This window comes from Vipera berus (assembly GCF_964194415.1).
Source record: "Vipera berus genome assembly, chromosome: Z".
NCBI classification, from domain to species: domain Eukaryota; kingdom Metazoa; phylum Chordata; class Lepidosauria; order Squamata; family Viperidae; genus Vipera; species Vipera berus.
In genome coordinates, this window is record NC_138205.1 from 110,888,865 (window position 1) to 110,910,140 (window position 21,276).

Below are 21,276 nucleotides of genomic sequence, written 5' to 3' on the forward strand. Positions count from 1 at the left end.
GCCAGCAGTTTGATACCCCTGTTCTAGGCCAAACCTCCTGCTCAAACAAGAAACCCTGGACAAATGACTGTCCAATCTCTTCTTAAAAGCATGCAGTGGTGGAGCACCCATAACTTTGGGAGGCAAGCCGCTCCACTGATTAATTGATTAATTGTTCTTATTGTCAGGAAATTTCTCCTTACTTCTAGGTTGGAGCTCTCCTTGATAAGTTTCTATTCTTGTCCTGTCCTCAGGTCAATCCTCTCTTCTCTTTGAGAGCTACCCCTCATCCTTTTCTTCATTAGATATACCTAGTTTCTGCAACCATTCATCATATATATTAGCCTTCAGTCCCCAATCAATTTTGTTGCTGCTCTTTGCCTTCTTTCTAGAATCATGACATCATTTTTGTATCATGATGACTAAACTGGATGCAATATTCCAAGTGTGATCTTACTAAAGCAGTATAAAGTGGTATTAGCAGTTCATATGATCTTGATACTGCCCCTCTGTTGATGTAGCTCAGAACTACATTGACTTTTTTGGCAGCTGGAGCATACTGCCATGGAAATGTAGAAAGCAAACACAGGGTAGATCAAAAGAAATATCCGATGCTTATAGTATAGACCAGGGGTCAGCAACCTGAAACAGTGAAAGAGCCCCTTGGAACCGGTTCCCTCACAAAAGGAAAAATGGGGAGCCGCAAAAAATGTGCGCGCATGTGCGTACATGTGCGCATGTGCAGAACAGGGTTTGACTGAAGAGTGGAGCCAAGGCGAGATATGCACCTACCCTGCATATTTGAATTGATTGGTTGAAGTTTTTTAGTCCCACTTTTTTTTGGGACTGCACATGGCAGAGGACTGGGAGCCGCAGGAGATGGCTGAAAGAGCCGCCTGCGGCTCCAGAGCCGCGGTTGCAGACCTGTGGTATAAACTAATGCTCAAAGTATGAGGAACAAAAAGATTGAACTCGAAATCTTAGTACATGAGAGCAGTTGGCTTCAATAATAGTTTTGGTGGTTTCTAGGTGTTTGCAGATCTGTTTTTTTTGATTATCATTTCCAGGATCTTCCCAGGTATTGATGTCAGGCTGATCTGTAGTCTCCTGGATCCATTTTTTCCCCTTTTTTGAAGATGGGAACCATATCAGCTCTTTCCCAATCCTCTGATAGTTCCAAAGATCCTCCAAGATCATATCTACCAGCTCCTGTAGAACAGGGCTTTTTAACCTTTTCACCCATTGTACCACTTTTAGGATAAGGCAATATCCGAGTACCACTACTCGCCCAGCAAGGTGTCAAAAACTTGACCAAAAACAAAAAGGGAAGTCCTCAACTTACAACAGTTCACTTAGTGACTGAAGTTACCATGGCACTGAAAAAGTGACTTATGACCATTTTTCACACTTATGACCGTTGCAGCATCCCCAGGTTTATGTAATTTACATTCGGATGCTTGGCAACTGATTCATATTTATGATGGTCACAGTGTCCCAGGGTCATGTGATTGCCTTTTACAACCTTCTGACAAGCAAAGTTAGTGGGGAAACCAGATTCACTTAACCATTTTGCTAATTTAATCTCTTTCTCTCCCTCTATTTCTTTCTCCCTCTCTCCTTTCTTTTTCTCCCTATCTCTCTCCCTCCCTCTTTCTCCTTCTCTCTCTCCCTCTCTATTTCTCTTTCCCTCTCTCTCCCTTTCTCTCCCTCTCTCTTTCTCTCTCTCCCTCTCTTTCTGTCCCTATCTCTATTTTTCTCTCTCCCACCCTTTCTTTCTTTCTCTTTCTCTCTCTTTCTCCCTCCTTCTTTCTCCCTCCCTCTTTCTCTCCCTCTCTTGCTCTATTTCTCTCTCCTTCCCTTTCTCCTTCTCTCTCCATCTCTTTCTCTCTCTCCCTATCTCTATTTCTCTCTCTCCCTCTCCCTCCTTCTTTCTCTCTCCTTCTCTCTCTCCCTTTCTCTCTCTGTCCCTCCCTATTTCTCTCCTTTTCTCTCCCTCTCTCCCTCTATTTCTCTCTCCTCTCTCTCCCTCTCTCTCCCTCTCTCTATTTCTCTCTTTCTCTCCTTCTCTCTTTCTGTCCCTCCCTCCCTCCCTCTCTCCCATTGTCCCTTCCTTCTTTTCTTCCTTCCCTCCCTCTTTGTCCCTTCCTCCTTCCCTCCCTCACTCATTGTTGTTTCCTTCCTTCCTTCCTTCCTTCCTTCCTTCCTTCCTTCCTTCCTTCCTTCCTTCCTTCCTTCCTTCCTTCCTTCCTTCCTTCCTTCCTTCCTTCCTTCTCCATTTTTACCAAGAAACCTAATGCCCACTTAACTTTAACTCTTCTATCATAATCCAAGCAACCACGCCCCTCAAATCACTTTACAGACATAAATTGAGGAAAATTAATACTCGGTATAGCCCAAACTGTCACAAGAAGACATGCTTCTAATGATAAGAAATATATTCTGATGGGAGATTTCGGGTTAAGAAATCAACATGAGCTCATCATCGCTTCCTAACGATAAGGCCACTTAGGCATCCAGAGCCTCCATTACTGGAAAGAAGCTCAAGAGGAAAAGGGGCAGCTGGGGATGCTCTGAACTGTCTCGTGCTCACCTGCCTGCTTACCAGAGCTGCGTGCCAGGATTGAAACCACAACCCGTAACGGGAGGCGGCAGCCATGATGAGGCCACTTGGAAGCGTTTTCATCTCTCCTGCCATAACCTCCTATCTCTCTCACCCGCCATCATAAAATAGCCCTCCCCTCTGCGGTGGCCCCCGCAGCCTATCAGAGAGCAAGAGCCACGGCGGCATGCACTCCCACTCAGCATGAGAGTTTAACGGCATTACCCAGTTACAAGCCGCTTGACAAGGGAGTTGACTGAAGGGACAGCGAACCAATCAACGATCAGAGTTGAGGTTCTTGTGAGGTAACGCCTCTCGGGGATCGATTTGGAGGCACGGAGGGGAAGGGAGCAGCCGAGAGGTGTGACCTGCCATGCTGCTTTCCAGGTGATAAATGCTTCTTCGGGGCTCAGCAGCCGCGCCAGGATCAGTGCCACTTTCAGCCCATACATTTAACCCACCCCAAACTGTCCCCTTCCATTGCAGAACAAGAAAGGGGGCTTCAGGAACCAAAACAAAACAAACTGCCAGGATTTCCTAACCCGTCCAACACCCTCCTGAGCGGGTTGCTTGAGCTAAGCGGGATCGGGATGGCCAAAAAGCAGCATCGGCATGCAAAGGAAGAGGTGCTGCTTCTGGACAAACATTTCCCCCCCCCGCCAGTGCGCCCGATCCAACACCCTCCCCCCCGCCAGCAGCCCCCTTCCGCCAGCAAGGTCACTCATCAGGCTGGCCCATTTTGTCCCCAAGAGTCCCCTTTCAAAAGCGGATGCCAAAGCCCCTAGTGCACCACCCAGGTCACCTTTCCCATCTCTGTAGGCCAACCGCTCACCAAAATCCCCATGACATCCATCCAGAGCCTGGAGAAACTCCCGGGGATGCCGCCGCTGCCGCTGGCACCCACCAAGGCTGGCTCCTCCTCCATCGCCTGCCACCTCTCAGCCACAGTGTGGCTCAGTGCTTTGCACGACTCACCCCTCAAGGGGTATTCCAGTTCTTGTTTTTCCCCTTTGCAAAACGGGCTTCAATTGAGCTGCGCTCTGACTTCGGGCGGCATTCCTTGGGAATCCTCTCTCCCCCTCCCAAAAGCAGGGCTTTTACTCGCTTTTTGCGCTGTGAAAGGGTGAGTCGTGCAGCGACTGCGTACCACCAGCCAGGTGCTCACGTACCACCAGTGGTATGTGTACCACCGGTTGAAAAGCCCTGCTTTAGAACTCATTTCCATATGGTTTAATCCAAAAAGGTGATGTATATTTTGCCCAAAGAATAGTAGATTATGTAACATGTGGAATTTCAGCATTCTAGAATTCCCTCATTCCTTAGCACTGCACAACAAACAGTCTTGCTTGATACATTCTGAGTGAAAATAATAAAAGATGTAGAAAAATATTATATGCGATATGCACAATGTCTAGCACTGGCTCTCAGGACTCAGGCAGAGATTCTTGACCCAATGGCTACATAATATTTTAGTGTGAGATACTATAGACTGAATTTTTACTTTCTCCACAGAAACACACATGACTCTGGGTTCTGATTTTTGTTTGAATAAGAGCCAAAGATTACCACTATACTTGTAGAAGCCCTGGTGGCACAGTAGTTAGAATGCAGAATGTAGGATAACTGCTTATAATCTGGAGTTTGATCCCAACAGGTGCAGGGTTGAGTCAGCTTTCCATCCTTCCAAAGTCTGTGAAATGATGACCCAGATGGGGGGGGGGGAGAGGGGGAAATATGCTGATGTTATAAATTACTTAGAGACTGAGGTAAAGTACTATGGGGCAGTGTATAAGTCTAAGTGCTATTGCTATTGCTATTCTTCCATTACTTTTTTCTTGTTTTTTACATGCTGCGAGAAACTTTTTCTATTATTTTTGACATTTGATGCAAGTTTTAATTCAATTGAGCCTTAGCTTTCCTGACCTCATCTTTGCAGATTTGGGCTAAATGCTGATATTCTGCCTTAATTACGTGTTCCTCTTTTTATTTTGTATATTTGTCCTTTTTGTCTTTCAGTTTATCAGAGTTTTCTATGAAACCATGCTGTTTTTTTCTGGGATCTCTTATCTTTTTTCCAGTAGTATTGTGCTAGACTACGCTTTTATAATCACACTTTTCAAAGTTTCTGAAGCTTCTTGGGTTGATCTACTTTGTCAAATGCCTTATTAAAGTTCAAGTACACAATGTCCACAGCATTATGCTGGACCACTAATTCAGATATTTTGTCAATGAATGTAATAAGGTTTGTTTGGTATGATTTGTTCTTGACGACATTCCACAACCTATTTCTCTGTAAGATAGAAAAATGTGGGATAGAATGGTTTTGTAACTCGTTCACCAATTGCACTTAGCATGTAATCCTCAAGGGAATAACATCTACATGAAGGGAAGAACCCATTAGGATATTCTAGGTTCTGTCTTAGGCCCAATACTCTTCAATGTCTTCATAAACAATTTAGGTGAGAGGACAGAAGGTGAACTCATCAAATTTGCAGATGACATCAATCGGGGGTGGGGGTGGGGAATAGCCAACAGTTTAGAAGAGGGATCTTGACAGACTTAAAACTGGGCCCCATCCAACAAAATACAAATCAGTAAAATTTTAGACAAGGAAAAATAAACCACAAGTATAGAATAAGTAGTATGTGGCTCAAAAGTGCTAACTATTAAAGAGATCTAGGAGTCTTAGTGGATAGCCATTTAAATATGAGCCAGAAGTGTGCTGTAGCTGCCAAAAATGTCAATGACAATGGCAGATGTCATCTAAACCAGGTGTCCCCAGCTGTTCAGCTCATTGTCTCTTTCATGAAGTTTAATATTGTTCATAAACTCTCAAGCATTTATTATATGAAAATAATTTAATGAAAGCTACTTTGTTGTTGTTGTTGTTAGTTGTGAACTCGTGCCCAACCCATCGTGACCCCATGGACAATGTTCCTCCAGGCCTTCCAGTCCTCTACCATCTTCTGGAGTCCATTTAAGCTCACGCCTACTGCTTCAGTGAATCCATCCAGTCACCTCATTCTCTGTCATCCCATTCTTCTCTTGCCCTCAATCTTTCCCAGCATTAGGCTCTTCTCCCATGAGTCCTTCCTTCTCATTAGGTGGCCAAAGTATTTGAGTTTTAGCTTCAGGATCTGGCCTTCTAAAGAGCAATCATGGTTGATCTCCTCTAGGATTGACCGGTTTGAACGCCTTGCAGTCCAAGGGACTCATAGGAGTCTTCTCTAGCACCATACTTCAAAGGCCTCAATTCTTTGGCGCTCAGCCTTTCTTATGGTCCAATTTTCACAGCCATACATTGCAACTGGGAAGACCATAGCCTTGACTATACACACTTTTGTTGGCAGAGTGATGTCTTTGCTTTTTAGTGTGCTGTCTAGATTTGCCATGGCTTTCCTCCCCAGAAACAAGTGTCTTTTAATTTCTTGGCTGCAGTCCCCATCTGCAGTGATCTTGGAGCCCAGGAAAATAAAATCTGTCACTACCTCCATTTCTTCCCCATCTATTTACCAGGAATTGAGAAGGCTGGATGCCATGATCTTGGTTTTCTTAATGTTAAGTTTCAACTCAACTTTTGCACTTTCCTTCTTCACTCGCAACAATATGCTCTTTAGTTCCTCTTCACTTTCTGCCATTAGAGTGGTATCATCTGCATATCTTAGGTTGTTGATATCTCTCCCGGCAATTTTAATTCCAACTTTTCATTCATCTAGCCCTGCTTTTCTCATGATGTGCTCTGCATATAAGTTAAACAGGCAGGGTGACAGTATACAGCAGGGGTGTCAAACTCAATTTCATTGAGGGCCGCATCAGCACTGCGGTTGCCCTCAGGGGGCCAGGTGGGTGTGGCCTGGGTGGGCGTGGCTAAAGTGCGTATGGCCTACTGGGTGGGCATGGCCAGCTCTACATCGTTCGCATCAAGGGTGCCTATGGGGGCCTGGGCAGGAGTGGGACAGATCTGAGGGTCTCTGGCAGGAGGAGGGTCTCTGGGCCAGGACCAAGGCAGTGGGGGCCTTTCCCTCACTGTTTCCAGGATGGCTTCACGGGCCGCATGAAACCACTTCGCGGGCTGGATCCGGCCCCTGGGCCTTGTGTTTGACATGTCTGGTATACAGCCTTGCCAGACTCCTTTCCCAATTTTGAACCAATCAGTGGTTCCTTGTCCAGTTCTCACTATAGCTTCTTGATCCGCATATAGGTTTCTCAAGAAATAAATAAGATGGTCTGGTACTCCCATCTCTTTAAGAACTTGCCACAATTTGTTGTGATTCACACAATCAAAGGCTTTAGCATAGTCAATGAAGCAGAAGTAGATGTTTTTTTGGAACTCCATGATCCAGCATATGTTGGCAATTTGTTCTCTAGTTCTTCTGCCTCTTAGAAATCCTGCCTGTACTTCTGGTAGTTCTCGATCCACATACTGCTGGAGTCTAGCTTGTAGGATTTTAAGCATAACTTTACTAGCATGTGAAATGAGTGCAATAGTGTGATAGTTTGAACATTCTTTGGCACTGCCTTTCTTTGGAATTGGAATGTAAACTGATCTTTTCCAATTCTGTGGCCACTGTTGAGTTTTCCAAATTTGCTGGCAAATTGAGTGTAGCACTTTTACTGCATTGTCTTTTAAGATTTTGAATAGCTCAGCTGGAATACTGTCACCTCCACTAGCTTTGTTGTTGCTCAGCTTTCCTAAGGCCCACTTCACTTCACATTCTAGGATGTCTGGCTCTAGGTCAGTGACCACCTCTTTGTGGTTATCAGGGACGTTAAGCTCCTTCTTGTATAGTTCTTCTGTGTAATTTTTCCACCTCTTCTTAATCTCTTCTGCCTCTGTTAGGTCCCTGCCATTTTGGTCCTTTATCATGCTCATTTTTGCATGAAACGTTCCCTTCATCTCTCCAGTTGCTACCTCTTGTACAATGTTGCGAACCTCCGTCCATAGTTCTTCAGGCACTCTGTCTATCAGATCTAATTCCTTAAATCTATTTGTCACCTCTACTGTATATTCATCAGGGATATGATTTAGTTCATATCTGAGTGGCCTAGTGCTTTTCCCTACTTTCTTCAGTTTAAGCCTAAATTTTGCAACAAGAAGCTCATAGTCTGAGCCACAGTCAGCTCCTGGTCTTGTTTTTACTGACTATATAGAGCTTCTCCAACTTTGGCTGCAGAGCATATAGTCAGTCTGATTTCTGTGTTGACCGTCTGGTGATGTCCATGTGTAGAGTCGTTTCTTGGGTTGTTGGAAAAGAGTGTTTGCTATGACCATCGTATTCTCTTGACAAAATTCTGTCAGCCTGTGCTCTGCTTCATTTTGTACTCCAAGGCCAAAGTTGCCTGTTATTTTTGTTATCTTTTGGCTTCCTACTTTAGCATTCCAATCCCCCATGATGATAAGGACATCATTTTTTTGGTGTTAGTTCTATAAGGTGCTGTAGGGCTTCATAGAACCGGTCAATTTCAACCTCTTCAGCACCGGTGGTTGGACTACTGTGATATTGAATTGTTTGCCTTGGATTCAAACTGAGATCATTTTGTCATTTTGGGGATTATATCCCAGTATTGCTTTCCCTACTTTAAAGCTACCGTATTTTTCGGACCATAAGACGCACCTGACCATAAGACGCACCCAGTTTTTAGAGCAGGAAAACAAGGAAAAAAAATATTCTGAACCAATATTCAGTATACTAAAACAGGGCTTTTCAACCTTTTCATCCATTGTACCACTTTTAGGACAAGGCAATGTCCAAGTACCACCAGTGGCCCAGCAAGGTGTCAAAAACTTGACACCCCCCCAAAAAAAGGAAAAAAATGATAAAGTAAAGGTAGTCCTCGACTTACAACGATTTACTTAGTGACTGTTGAAAGTTATGATGGCACTGAAAAAGCGACTTATGACCATTTTTCACACTTATGACCATTGCAGCATCCCCAGGGTCACGTGATTTACATTTGGATGCTTGGCAATCGATTCATATTTATGATGGTCACATTGTTCCAGGGTCATGTGATCGCCTTTTGCAACCTTCTGACAAGCAAAGTTAGTGGGGAAACCAGATTCACTTAACAATCATGTTACTAATTTAATTTCTCTCTCTCCTTCTCTCTCCCTCTCTCCCCCTCCCTCTTTCTTTCTCCCTTTCTCTCCCTCTCCTTCTTTCTCTATTTTTCTCTTTCCCTCTATTTCTCCCTCTTTCTCTCCCTCTATTTCCCTCCCTTTCTTTCTCCTTCTTTCTCTCTCCCTCTTTCTCTCCCTCTTTTTCTCTTTCCCTCTTTCTCCCTCTCTCCCTTTCTTTCTCTCCCTCTCTCTTTTTCTCTCTTCCTCTATTTCTCTCCCTTTCTTTCTCCTTCTCTCTCTCTCCCTCTCTCTCTCCCTCCCTATCCTTCTCCTCTCTCTCCCTCTTTCTCTCCCTCTTTCTTTTTCCTTCTCTCTCTCCCTATCTTTCTTTCTCTCTCTCTCTCTCTCTCTCCCTCCCTCTCCCATCCTTCCTTCCTTCTCTCCCTCTTTGTCCTTCCCTCTCTGTGTTAGAGCAGTACCCACGGAGGTGGCCCTGCAGCCCGGCTTTCTCTTGCAGAAAGCAAGCTGAAACGGAGCGAGGGAGATTGCCAGGAATGCGATCTCACGCGGTTTCAGTTTCCCTTGCTACAAGAGAAAGCAGACTGAAACAGAGCGAGGGAGTGCGAGATCGGCATTTCTCAGCATGTGCCAATTTGTGCTCCTGGCAAATCTCCCTTGCTTTCCACTTGCGGAGGTTGGGGCTGGCCATATGGATCACCTTCGGACCATAAGACGCACCCTCGTTTTCCCCCTCACTTTTGGGGGGGGGAGTGCGTCTTATGGTCCGAAAAATACAGTACTTTAATAATATGAATAATAACATTGACCTCTTGGGTGTTTTCATGTACCCTTGGAAGTCAATATTATTACTTTGGGGAACCTGATCTAACAGTTAAATGTCTTGTGAGTTGAGCTTGAACCTTGATAATTACATGAGCATTACCATGTTTAGACATCATTATGATGCATGATATCCCCATTTGTGGTATATTTTATATACAGAATTAACAATTTTTGCAAAACTATGCATTAGCCAAAAATCTATAGGCATACCTATTCTGAAATAATTCCCAGCAATGGTAATTTCATCCAAAATTCCTAAGTACCGTATTTTTCCAGCTATAAGACGCACCCTTGTATAAGATGCCTCCCCAATTACTGGTACTTCTCAGAAGTATCACATAAGGGAGGCGACTTCCTCCAATCAGATGGTGCTCTGCAGGCTTAGTCCCGCCCATCCCCTCGGCCGTCAATCACTGTACTGAGGCGGCTTCCTGGGGCCTCTTGTGGCTTCAGCCCGAGCTGCGCCAGTGAAAAATGGATCATAGAAGGTGGCTTCAGTGGGACCAGCAGCATCCTTGGGGCAGCGTGATCCTCCAGCACCAGGCGGCATTTCGGGCCAGTGATATTCTCCTGCACCAGGCAGCATGGCAGCGGCATGTAAAGAACCCACACAGCATGCCCTGGGCTGCGGAGGTTACCATTATTTTTTCATGTATAAGATACTGCACTTGTATAAGGTGCACCTGATTTTTGAACAAGGTGTTTGCAGGAAAAAATAGCATCTTATACACGGAAAAATACAGTATTTTATTTTACTTTGTAATTGAATTGAATCTTTATTGTCAAAGTACAACCATGTATACATTGAGATTGGCTGAGCCTCCCTTCGTGCCCCCCCCCACAGCTCACAGTGACAACAAACCCACCATCTTGTTACACTATGTGAGCTAATTGCACAATACACCGGCCTCGCAAGTCAATCATACATAAAGTTATTTTCCATTCAAGAGCCTGACTTTCCAGGTAAGACTCCCAGGAATTTAAAGGAGGAAACTCTCTCCACACTGCCCCCCCGATGTAAAGTGGGGCAGGTTCATTACTTTTCTTCTGGAAGTCTAGCACCATCTCCTTAATGTAAAATGAAGGAGCTTGTCAGCAGTGAAACAAAACTCCCATCAAGATTACACAAGGTTTTAGAATGCCCAAGGACATTGTTTGCTTATAGCCTGCTTATAAGAATTATAAGTGTTATCAAATAAATAATCCCTACACAATTATTTGTCACATTGATTAACAAAATTTTCAAGTAAATTCTAATAAATTTATCTAACTTTTTAATAGCAGATTCATACAGTACAAATTCTTAATTATCCTTTTTATTTTTATGATATTTTATGTAGTTAGTGAACTGGAAGTCAAGTTTATTGTCTGTGTTACATGGAAATCAGCCCATGCAAGAACAATCAAGACCAATTTATTTCCAGTGTTTCCAGTGTTTTAGGTGGGTATAAACAGAAGCATGTACAGATCCGGATTTATTAAATCTTTGTGCAGAATTGTCTATAGAGATTCTCAGATCATCCAGGTCATGGTTGTCCCAAAGGTGCTTTCTCAACAGGCAGATGGACTTTATTGGGTTTTTTTTAAGACGTTTTGCTTCTCATGCAACAAGCTTCTTCAGCTCTGAGAAGAAAAACAAGAAAGTCCAGTTGCCTCTTGAAAAAGCACTTTAGGCACTTTATGCAGAATTATATTCTTGGTCTTATAAACAAATTCTACCCAGGTATCCAGGAACTGCTATATGAACTTCTATTACAACATGTTTATTAAAGCTGGTGTTTAAGGAAAATATATATACATGGTTATCCCAAAGGTGCTTTTTCACAAGACAACTGGCCTCATGAAAAAGCACCTTTGGGGTAACTATGACCTGGATGACTGAGAATCTCCACAAACATATACACATGTTGTGATTCAGTGTCAGCCTGTGGTTTCGGCAGCTGAGTTGGACAATTCTGAAGAGGAGGAGGAGGGGTTTGGAGAGCCTTTGGTTGCAGAGGAAAGTTCTGATGCACCGCAGAGCTCTCAGCCAGGCCCCTCCCGTCTTGTTCCTCCTCAGACCCAGCTGTGTGAGCCTGAAAGATTGGAAGAAGACGATCCACAGCTGGCTCTGTTCAGGGACGCTCGAAGCAGGAGGCAGACTAGCAGAAGTGAACAAAGAAAAGCAATGAGGCACCTCAGGAGAAGGCAAAGAGAAGCCACACCTTGAGACTTAAAAGGGGAATGTGTGGGAGGTGCTGGTTGCTGAAGGCAACCGTTTGAAGAGCTTCTGATATAGTCTCGGTCTGTATTTGTTTAACTCTGTTTTGAACTGTTTCGTTTAGTTTTTGCAAATAAATTTGTGTGGCTTAATTCCAGCCTATTGAATATAAAAAAGGGGTTGTCCCTGACATTCCAACAGGGCCGGTCATAGGCTGGAACAGAACAACACATGGTGTATTTATACTGAAATTACTTATTTTACAAAACTAAAAAAACCCCACATAAAATTCAAAAACTGTACTAAAATGAGAATATAAAACTCAAAATCTAATTGAAATGCCATATCTGAAGCTGAATCTAAATCCATTCGTACCAACTGAAGCTCTATATCCACTCATGTTAAATTTAGAAAAAATGTAATCTCTTAACAGTAAAATGCAGCAATTTGTTTTTTATGTTTAAGGTAAATGTCTAAATGTAACAACTATTATGGCACTTTAACAAACTACATAAACTTCTTCAGTAAAGCAGTCTTGAGTTCTATGCACTCCATAGAAGTATGCATGGAAATTTTGTATCAGGCTTCAGAAGACCTACCAAAAAACTGGTACTATCACCTCCTGACAATAACTCTGCAGAAAGTTAGGACTCTTCCTTTGAAGAATCATCTAATTGGCTTATATCTGCCTTTTTAATTTTACTCATCTTAAGATCTGCTGTGTTACTTCACAGATGCTCTTCTGCAATCCATTTTGAAATGGGTGTGTTCTGAGATGGGAATTTTGTCTTCAACCAGTTCACTGCTGAAATGCTTGGGCATTTCTCCTGAGTTTTCCATGCATTCCAGAACACTCGATTCCATAAAATGTCTCTGTCCTCCTAATGTGTGCCTTCGCCTGATGTTTTTTCTTTTGGAGTTTTGACTTCGGATTGCCAGTTCCAAGCATATTATCAGCAAATGATTTGAGGCACAGTTTTAATCTGTGAGTCTGCCTCTAGGCTCCTGTTTGAAAATTCACTTTTTGTTGATAACAATCTTAGAGGACTCAAGCAGTTTTTTTGCTATATTAATTATTTCCACATCCCCAAGAACCCTATATGAAATGGAAGAGTTAAAAAAATCCATTGTAAGCATCATATTTTTTTAACTAATCATAACTGTGCTTTGCAATATTTTCTGTATGAATTTTCCAATGCAAAATTCTATGGATGTGAAACTGAGTTATCTGCTATTACCTATCACCCACTGTGTTGTTTTACACAAATATGTTCTAGCACCCTAGCATATCAATTACATATAGGCCATGGGTTATCATCCTGTGGCTTAGGTCCCTGCAAGAGATCACACCCAATATTAACACAAGGTTTTTATGAGCCTTGCATATCCAGAACTAGATTGCTTTCAAAACCTGCACTTTACTGCATTAACACTTTTGAGCAGTTGCAGTGATATACAGGTTTTTTTTTTAAACACTACAATCATTTATCATTTGGAAAAACACAATGGCCTATGGTGAAATGAATGTAGCACTTTTTTTGAAACTGTCAAATTAAAGATAATTTTGCCAGTGTATTCTTAAAATGCAGTTAATTATTCATCAAATAACAATATTGATCAGGATTGCAATTTTGAATGACTTTATTTTAATCAAGATTTGCAATTGTAAATGTCTCAAACCAATTAACAGTAATTTTGTTCTATTGTTTTTTTTATAAAACCCATTTTGTACTGCTTAAATGTTTTATAATATATTCTATATTTTCAATACAGACTTGGTGTAGATTTGATTTTTATAAGACTCATAAAATAAGATATGAAGAACATGAGTATCTGCCTAATACCCCTTACATTATTTGCCACCAATCATATACTTTTAAGTGTAAATCCACATAATCTTCCATTCAGAACATTTCAGGACAACAGGGGATTTGAACTTAACCTTTTTGCCGCAATCACCAATTGCATCTCTAATTATATTAATGCAACAATATTAAGCAGAATCAGCTCAACGACAGAAATAGCAAAAAAGCTTTTTCTTCTAAATAAAACAGAAATACTAATATTTAATGCTAAGCGCATGGCCCTACAAAACTGCAGCTGGGGGACCTTTTCAGGACTGTACTCAGTACATTCTGGTAAATTAAATGTACATTTAAAGCATTATCTTTTGTGCCTTAGACTAATTTCTGAAATAACTTAAAATTATTTTTGCCGTTCTTGTTTGTATATTGTCAAATTATATTAGGGTTTATGTATTTAAAAAGCCCGTTAACATTTTAGTATTCTTCTGAACAATATGTTTAAGAATAGACCCACTCAAAAAATAAGTCCTAGCATGATTTTTAGCTTGTGCCTAATATTTTTTATTTTTTTTTAATCCCATTTATATCCAGCCCTTCTCCGAAGACTCAGGGCGGCTTACAATTTAAGCACAAACCAATGTGCTTAGCAATAGCCTTCATTCTATGTATATGCCTGCTTATTAGGGCTTTCCCCCCCCAAGCGGCATTACAAAGTCAGCTTAATTGCCCCCAACAATCTGGGTCCTCATTTTACCTACCTCGGAAGGATGGAAGGCTGAGTCAACCTTGAGCCTGGTGGGATGCGAATCTGCACTAATTGCAGGCAGCTGGTGTTACTTAAGGAGGCATTAGCCCACTGCTCCACCAATATAAGCCCTACCCCCAAAATAAGCCCTAGTTAAGAGCCCTCCCACTCCATCCCATCGTCTGGTTGATCACTGCTGCAATGGGGCAGGAGGCCATGTGGCGCTCTTTTGCGACCGCCACGGGATAAGATGAGGTAGGTGGCAGGGTGTATGTGGAGCTGCCCCAAGCACCCTGCACTGACGCACCTCAGGGCCCCCGCAGTCAGGCTATTCCCTGCTCGGCGACCCCCCTGCCTGTTCAATGACCTGGCTGCCCACCCGCCTCTCCCCTTTCTCTCTCCTGAGCTGGACTGCCATTCTATGGAATATGGTCCCCCTCACTCCTGGGGGTGGGGTTGATAGTGAAAGGGCTCTGCTGCCACTGCACAACAGCCGTCTCACCATTGGAAGGTGTCCCTGCCACCCCTGTTTCTCCCTGCTCCACCCCGCCCCACAGATCACCTGCCTGGCGGCAACTTCCTCCTCTGCCGCCGGCTGCTTGGGTTCTTCAGCGGCGCCTTGCCCTGCCTGCTCCCTGTTCACTGCCTGTATTGTATGGTTCCAATGGTGGCAACTCTGGAGGACGGTGGCAGGCTCTCTCCATTGTCCCTGGCCTTGTGGTTTTGGCCATCTGGCCCCCTTCATGGCTCTGTCCACGCAACCATTGGAGAATTATACTAGGGCTGGTGGCTGGGGCACTCCGAAGACTGCAGTACTGTGACTCCAGCTGCTAGTAGATGAAGCTTCCAGTCTCCATCAGAGAGAGAGAGAGGAGAGAGAGAGAGAGAGAGAGAGAGAGAGAGAGAGAGAGAGAGAGAGAGAGAGAGAGAGAGAGAGAGAGAGAGAGAGAGAGAGAGAGAGAGAGAGAGAGAGAGAGAGAGAGAGAGAGAGAGAGAGAGAGAGAGAGAGAGAGAGAGAGAGAGAGAGAGAGAGAGAGAGAGAGAGAGAGATCCAGTCTCTGGGCCTGTGGTGCAGGTATGTCTTATTCTAACCAATATGGGCTGTAATCATATATAGATTTAATACACCTGGCTTCAGTATACTTCCCTGTCCTGCCTTTCCCTGCCCTGCTCTCCCTGTAAATATTTGGAAACGTCCCTATTGCTTAAAATGTCTGGATTGGAAATGAAAGTTTCCCCCTTAATTCACTCTTTCCTGTGAGTGATGCTGCTTCATGCTTGATGCTACATTTGAGCTAACTGTTCTTTCACAAGGTGATATGATTAGTGACCACTTTACTCCTCCTTACAGCTTGATGCTTAATTTCCCACCACAGTAGACCCCAAAGTATATCAGGAATGAGCCCTTTCCCTGATGCCCTGTTGAGAAGCACTTGGTCAGCCTATATCTGATGCTCTCAAGGCATATTAGGCTACAATTCCTAACTAACAAATATTAAAAATATTGAACTTATGGACTCATTTTTATGGCAGTGTTCTCCCCCCCCCCTTTATGTACATGTTAGATTGTACTGTGCTGTGAGTAAGCTGGGTCTCAGAACTTTACTAACTTTGCAGTATCAGAATGAAAAAGCTCTAGTTGGCATTAGAGCGACATTGTAAAGAATATACAATGTATATTAGTCAAAATCCTTAATTTGTTATTGTTTTCATTTTTAATATAGTCCAAATCTGTCTTCAGGCTGGACTTTCACAACAAAATGTAGGCAGTTCCTTTTAGAGACAAAAGTAGATATTCCCTTACAAACTGAGTGCAGAAAAGGTTGAGATAATATTTCCCACAACGGAGAGTGATTAGAAAAAAATGGAAAGTTTCAATCTCTTTAAAAAAAATAGAGGTGGGGTGAGGAAAGACCAGAGATACATACAAAACTAAAATGCAAAATCCTTGCAGGGGAAATCTGATGTAAATGTATCATTTTCACCACTCGGGAAAGCTTCCATGCAGCAAAAGGAAAAGTGCTTCATAACTTCAAAGTAAAACATTAGAAAAATTCACAGGGTTCAATCTGAGTCAGTGACCAGAACCAAAGTTCATTCTTCTAAGTTTTCAAGCTCATTGTGGAGCCCATCATCAAATAAATTCTCTCCAGAATATGTGCATTGTGCTATTCTATCCATTGTATTTATATGGCCCCTGTTTGTGTGTAAATTGTTAATTAGGGTATTGATATAAAACCATTAATTGTTGTTTCCTTGTGCTGCCATGCCCTCAGCTCCTAACTATCTGATAGGCAGGTGGTTAATCAACATTCCTATTGACTGACAGAGATAAACCACGTTTACACAGCATTCAAAAGAGAATATAAAAAGCCAAGAAGCAAACAAAAAGACAAGAATAAACCAATTCTGACAGCCTATGTCCAATAAGCAGGGATTAATACCAAACAGAATATAATACTGTAATCAAGGTACCAACAAAAAGAAAGCAATACCCTCAACAGTGGCAGGGCAAATTACTGTATAGAAATTGGGAACAAATCCCCCAAACATTGGCTTTGATGATGTTACCTAGTAAGCAAGTAAAGAATCAAGCTCAGAGTACCAAGAACTCCACAATTCAATCCTGAGCTATAGATACTCTCTTCCATCGGATCTCATCCTGAAAATACAGAAATGGAGAAATTGTGTTTCTTATGGGGCAAGTTGATGTCATCTTTTATTTTTTTCAACATCTATAATAAATATTAATTTAATATTGAATTCTTTGTCTAAATCCAGAGGTGGATTCAATTTTTCCAGGAACACCTTGGCATAGAGGTGTCTCTCATTTCTGCTGCTTCTAGAGTTACTACTGTAGTACCAAGCTCGCCAAATAAATAAATTGGAAACATATTAGGAAGTACTTTTTCTTGTGATTCCTTCAGAACTTCTTATGCCAATTTGGAATTAGTGATATAGTGTTCTCCTAATGGAATATGCCATTGGAACATATGCTTTATAACCAATGAAAACTTGCCATCAACAATGGTGATTATCTAGATACAGCCTTTGTGGGAATAGAAAGGGAGGGAGGGAGGAAGGCAAAACAACAATAATTATTTATCCTAGAGTACCGAGAATGCCAAGAGAAAGAGCTAGTTACTATATGTCCAAAATTGGATGTGACACACATATTTTCCCCTGTAATAGCTTAGAGAGCACAATCACTTGGAACAAAGTGATGCTGGTGAGCCAGGAATGATGCCAAGCAGAATTGGCTGGCAGAGTGCAGGAAGATAACAGTGATAGTTAAATAGTTGTCAGCCTGTTATGAACTCTCAAGATGAGTGAAATTTATCATTAAAATTAGAAATTAGATCATTAAGTATTGACAAAAAATGTTTTTATGCATATCTGTGTTTCCATGTTTTATCAAGACCAAGCACTTTTCCCCTAAAGAATACATGCCAGTATGAGACATTTCCATTTGAATTTATCCTACACAGGCATAATCCAAATGAGATTATTCTGTAACTACAAGATTGGGTTATGGATCAGGAACTCTGTAAATGGCCTGTTTGTGAATTTGAATGATACCTTAGACAAGCTATAATCTCTTAGTTCAGCACATTTACAAAAGGAACAAGATGGATTTATTCAATATGGTTGTGGTAGGGATTTAAGAATAATATAAATATTGTGTATAATCTCAGGTGGAGAATCTGGGGGCCTCCAATTTTACTGGAGTAGACTTTACCAACTCTTGGGCGTGCTGTCAGGGGCAGGAGAATAGAATAGAGCTGGAAGGGACCTTGGAGGTCTTCTAGTCCAGCCCCCTGCTTGAGCAGGAGAACCTACACCATTTCAGACAAGTGACTGTCTAGTCCACGGGTCGGCAACTCGTGGCTCCGGAGCTGCATGCGGCTCTTTGAGCCATCTCCTGCGGCTCCCAGCCGCCCGGTGCGCGCGCACCTCTTCGAACGGGCAGTGGTGCGCATGCACCTCTCCAAATGGAGAGTGGCACCGCCCGTTCTGAGAGGTGCGCGCGCACCTTTCCGAAGGGCGGAGGTGCGCGCGCACCTCTCCAAGCCGCTGCCGTCCCGTCCGGAGACCTGCCGCGTTCGTCAAACATTGCCGAACACGGCAGCTGTGCAAACGGGATGGCGGTGGTTTGGAGAGTGCGTGCACACTCGCCAAACCGCCGCCATCCCGTCCAGAGACCTGCCGCGTTCATCAAACATTGACGAACACGGCAGCTGTGCAAACGGGATGGCGGCGGTTTGGAGAGTGCGCGTGCACCTCTCCCAAGCCGCCGCCGGCCGTTTGGGGAGGTTTGGGGAGGTGCGTGCGCACCTACGGTCGTTCGGAGAGGTGCGCGCGCACCTCTCGGAATGGGTAGCGGCGCCGCTTCTTGCGAAAACTGCCACGGCCCGTCTGCAAAGCTGCCGCTTTCGGCAGCTTTGCAGATGGGCCGCGGCAGCTTTCCCAAGAAGTGGGGCCGCTGCCCGTTCGCACGGAGGTACGGAGACCTGATGGAACCGGTTCCATCACACATAAAAAAAAGGCAACCACGCGCGTCCGCGCATGCGCAAGAAAAACCCGTTTTGCGCATGCGCAAAATGTTTTCTTGCGCATGCGCGTACATGGATGCACGCACGCGGCTCCCACTTTTTTTATGTGTGATGGAACTGGTTCCCAGTGGCTCTTTTCCTTTTTCAGGTTGCCGACCCCTGGTCTAGTCTCTTAAAAATCTCCAGTGATGGAGTGCCCACGATTTCTGGAGGCAAGCTGTTCCACTAGTTAATTGTCCTCACTGTTAGGACGTTTCTCCTTAATTCCAGGTTGCTTCTCTCTTTGGTCAGTTTCCAACCATTGTTTCTTGTCCTGGCCCTCTGCTGCTTTGGAGAATTGATGTCCTCATCTTCTTTGTGGCAGCCCCTCAAATACTGGAATATTGCTATCATGTCGCTCCTGTTTCTTCTTTTCTTTAGACTAGCCAAACCCAAGTCCTGCAGCTGTTCTTCGTATGTTATAGTCTCCAGGCCTTTGATCATCTTAGTTGCTCTTCTCTGAATTTTTCCCAAGGTCTAAAAAATGTTTTTTGTAGTATGGTGACCAAAATTGGTGCAGTATTCCAGGTGTGGTCTTACTAGGGTTTTATAAAGCGGTACTCATACTTCGAGTGATCTTGATTCTATGCCTCTGTTTATACAACCCAGGATTGTATTAGCTTTTTTGGCTGCTGCTGCCCAAATGCTGGCTCATAGTCAAGTGATTGTCAGGACTCCAAGGCCCCTCTCACAGTTACTGTTTTGGGGCCAGGTCTCGCCTAATTTGTACTTAAACCTTCGATTTTTCCTGACTAAATGTAAAACTTTGCTTTTCCCCACATTAAAACTCATGTTGTTGGATAGGGCCCATTGTTCAAGTTTGTCATGATCTTTTTGGATCCTGAGCTTGTCTTCTGGGATATTGGATACTCCTGCCAGTTTAGTGTCATCTGCAAATTTTATGAGTTCCCCTTCTATCTGCTTGTCTGTTATGTATTTACAGTATTGTTACAGAGAAGACTTGTCCAGTATCAGCTATCAGTATCAGTCCAGGACTCTGCTATATTTTTTTTAACCGTTTCAAACAGATGTTTACTCTTGATCCTTTTGTTTGTTTGGAATAAGTTGAATTACATAGGGACATATGCAGCTGCCATCAAAAAGCCAGAGTTGAAACCTGGGAGCTTTAATGGTGAAAATGAATAAACCAATGTCAGCAATTCTCTTTTTATTTCTGCATTACTATCCTAACTATGCCTATAGGGAAGAGTAGGGGTGGGAAATCAAATAAAAACAAAACTTCTCCATGTTAAAAATATCAGGCTGTCAGAGCTTACCTTGGACAGCAGTACTATGTTTTGAAACTGTTAAGAACTTAGGTGGGTCATTCCAGGAAGTGAACAAAAAGCTCACAATGCACATAAAAGGGGGCAGGGCCTTGATTATATAATTTTGGCTGCCATGTTGAGTTTTTTTATTCCTAGGGGATACTTTTGACCTAAAATATAACTAAAATACTAAAATATAACACATGCTCTCTTTGGTCTATTTCTCTTTCTTGCAATTACACTTTCCTTCCTTCCTCCCTCCGCTCTAAACTGGCTTTCTCTGTTGGATTTTGCTTCTCATTTTTTACTTTTTCATATTTATTACCATAAACTAATTGAATAAATGATCTATCAAAACCAACATCCAATTTATGCCTTCAGGAAAATAAGCTGCTTTGAATTGCTAGAAAATAATATATTTTCAGATATTCATTAGTATCTGTGCTCAATACTGAGTTTTAGAAAATTATTGCCCAAGAATGTAATAGCTACAAAACCTTGTGCTGTTTTACATGTAAAGCTATTGTATCTGTTAGTTTAACAAACTATGTTTTAAAAATCCTTTAAAAGACCCATAAGTCTTTTTAATCAATATTCTGCTGAATTCAGATGTATAGTTATTACATTAGTAGAATTGGTGCTAGTTTTTGCTTTCCCATTTTCTTTAATATTGGTAAGGAAGTTTTTCTTTTCAGTGTGTACATCTGAAATATTGTTTTTACAAACTAGCTTCTGAGCAGTCGGCAGTATTGAGATATAAGGGATGTTCAGCAGGAAAAAAAAATTAAGCCTTTCTTTTATGTAACAGCTGCAAAATCAGGAGACATTGGGAGCCATGCTGAGGAGTGGAAAACTGGAGATCAGTCATAAAGTGATGAAAAGATTGGAAGACTCTGGAAAAAATGTAGCCTGTGGGAGAGGTAAAGCTAACATGAAAGTGTTTTATGCACAACCTTGACTGGTGTGACAGGAGACGTTACATCCAGGCAGTTAGTACTGTCATTAAGGGAAATTCAAGAACTTTGCCTCCCATTCATAAACAAGTGACTTTTCTTTTGCTTTGGCAACAAAAATGAAAGCCATCTGTTTTCCATCCTACTGTAGAACTTTTCTACACAATACAAGTAGTTCTTAACGTAGACCACAACTGAAATCCAAATTTCCATTGTTAAGCAAGAGAGTTG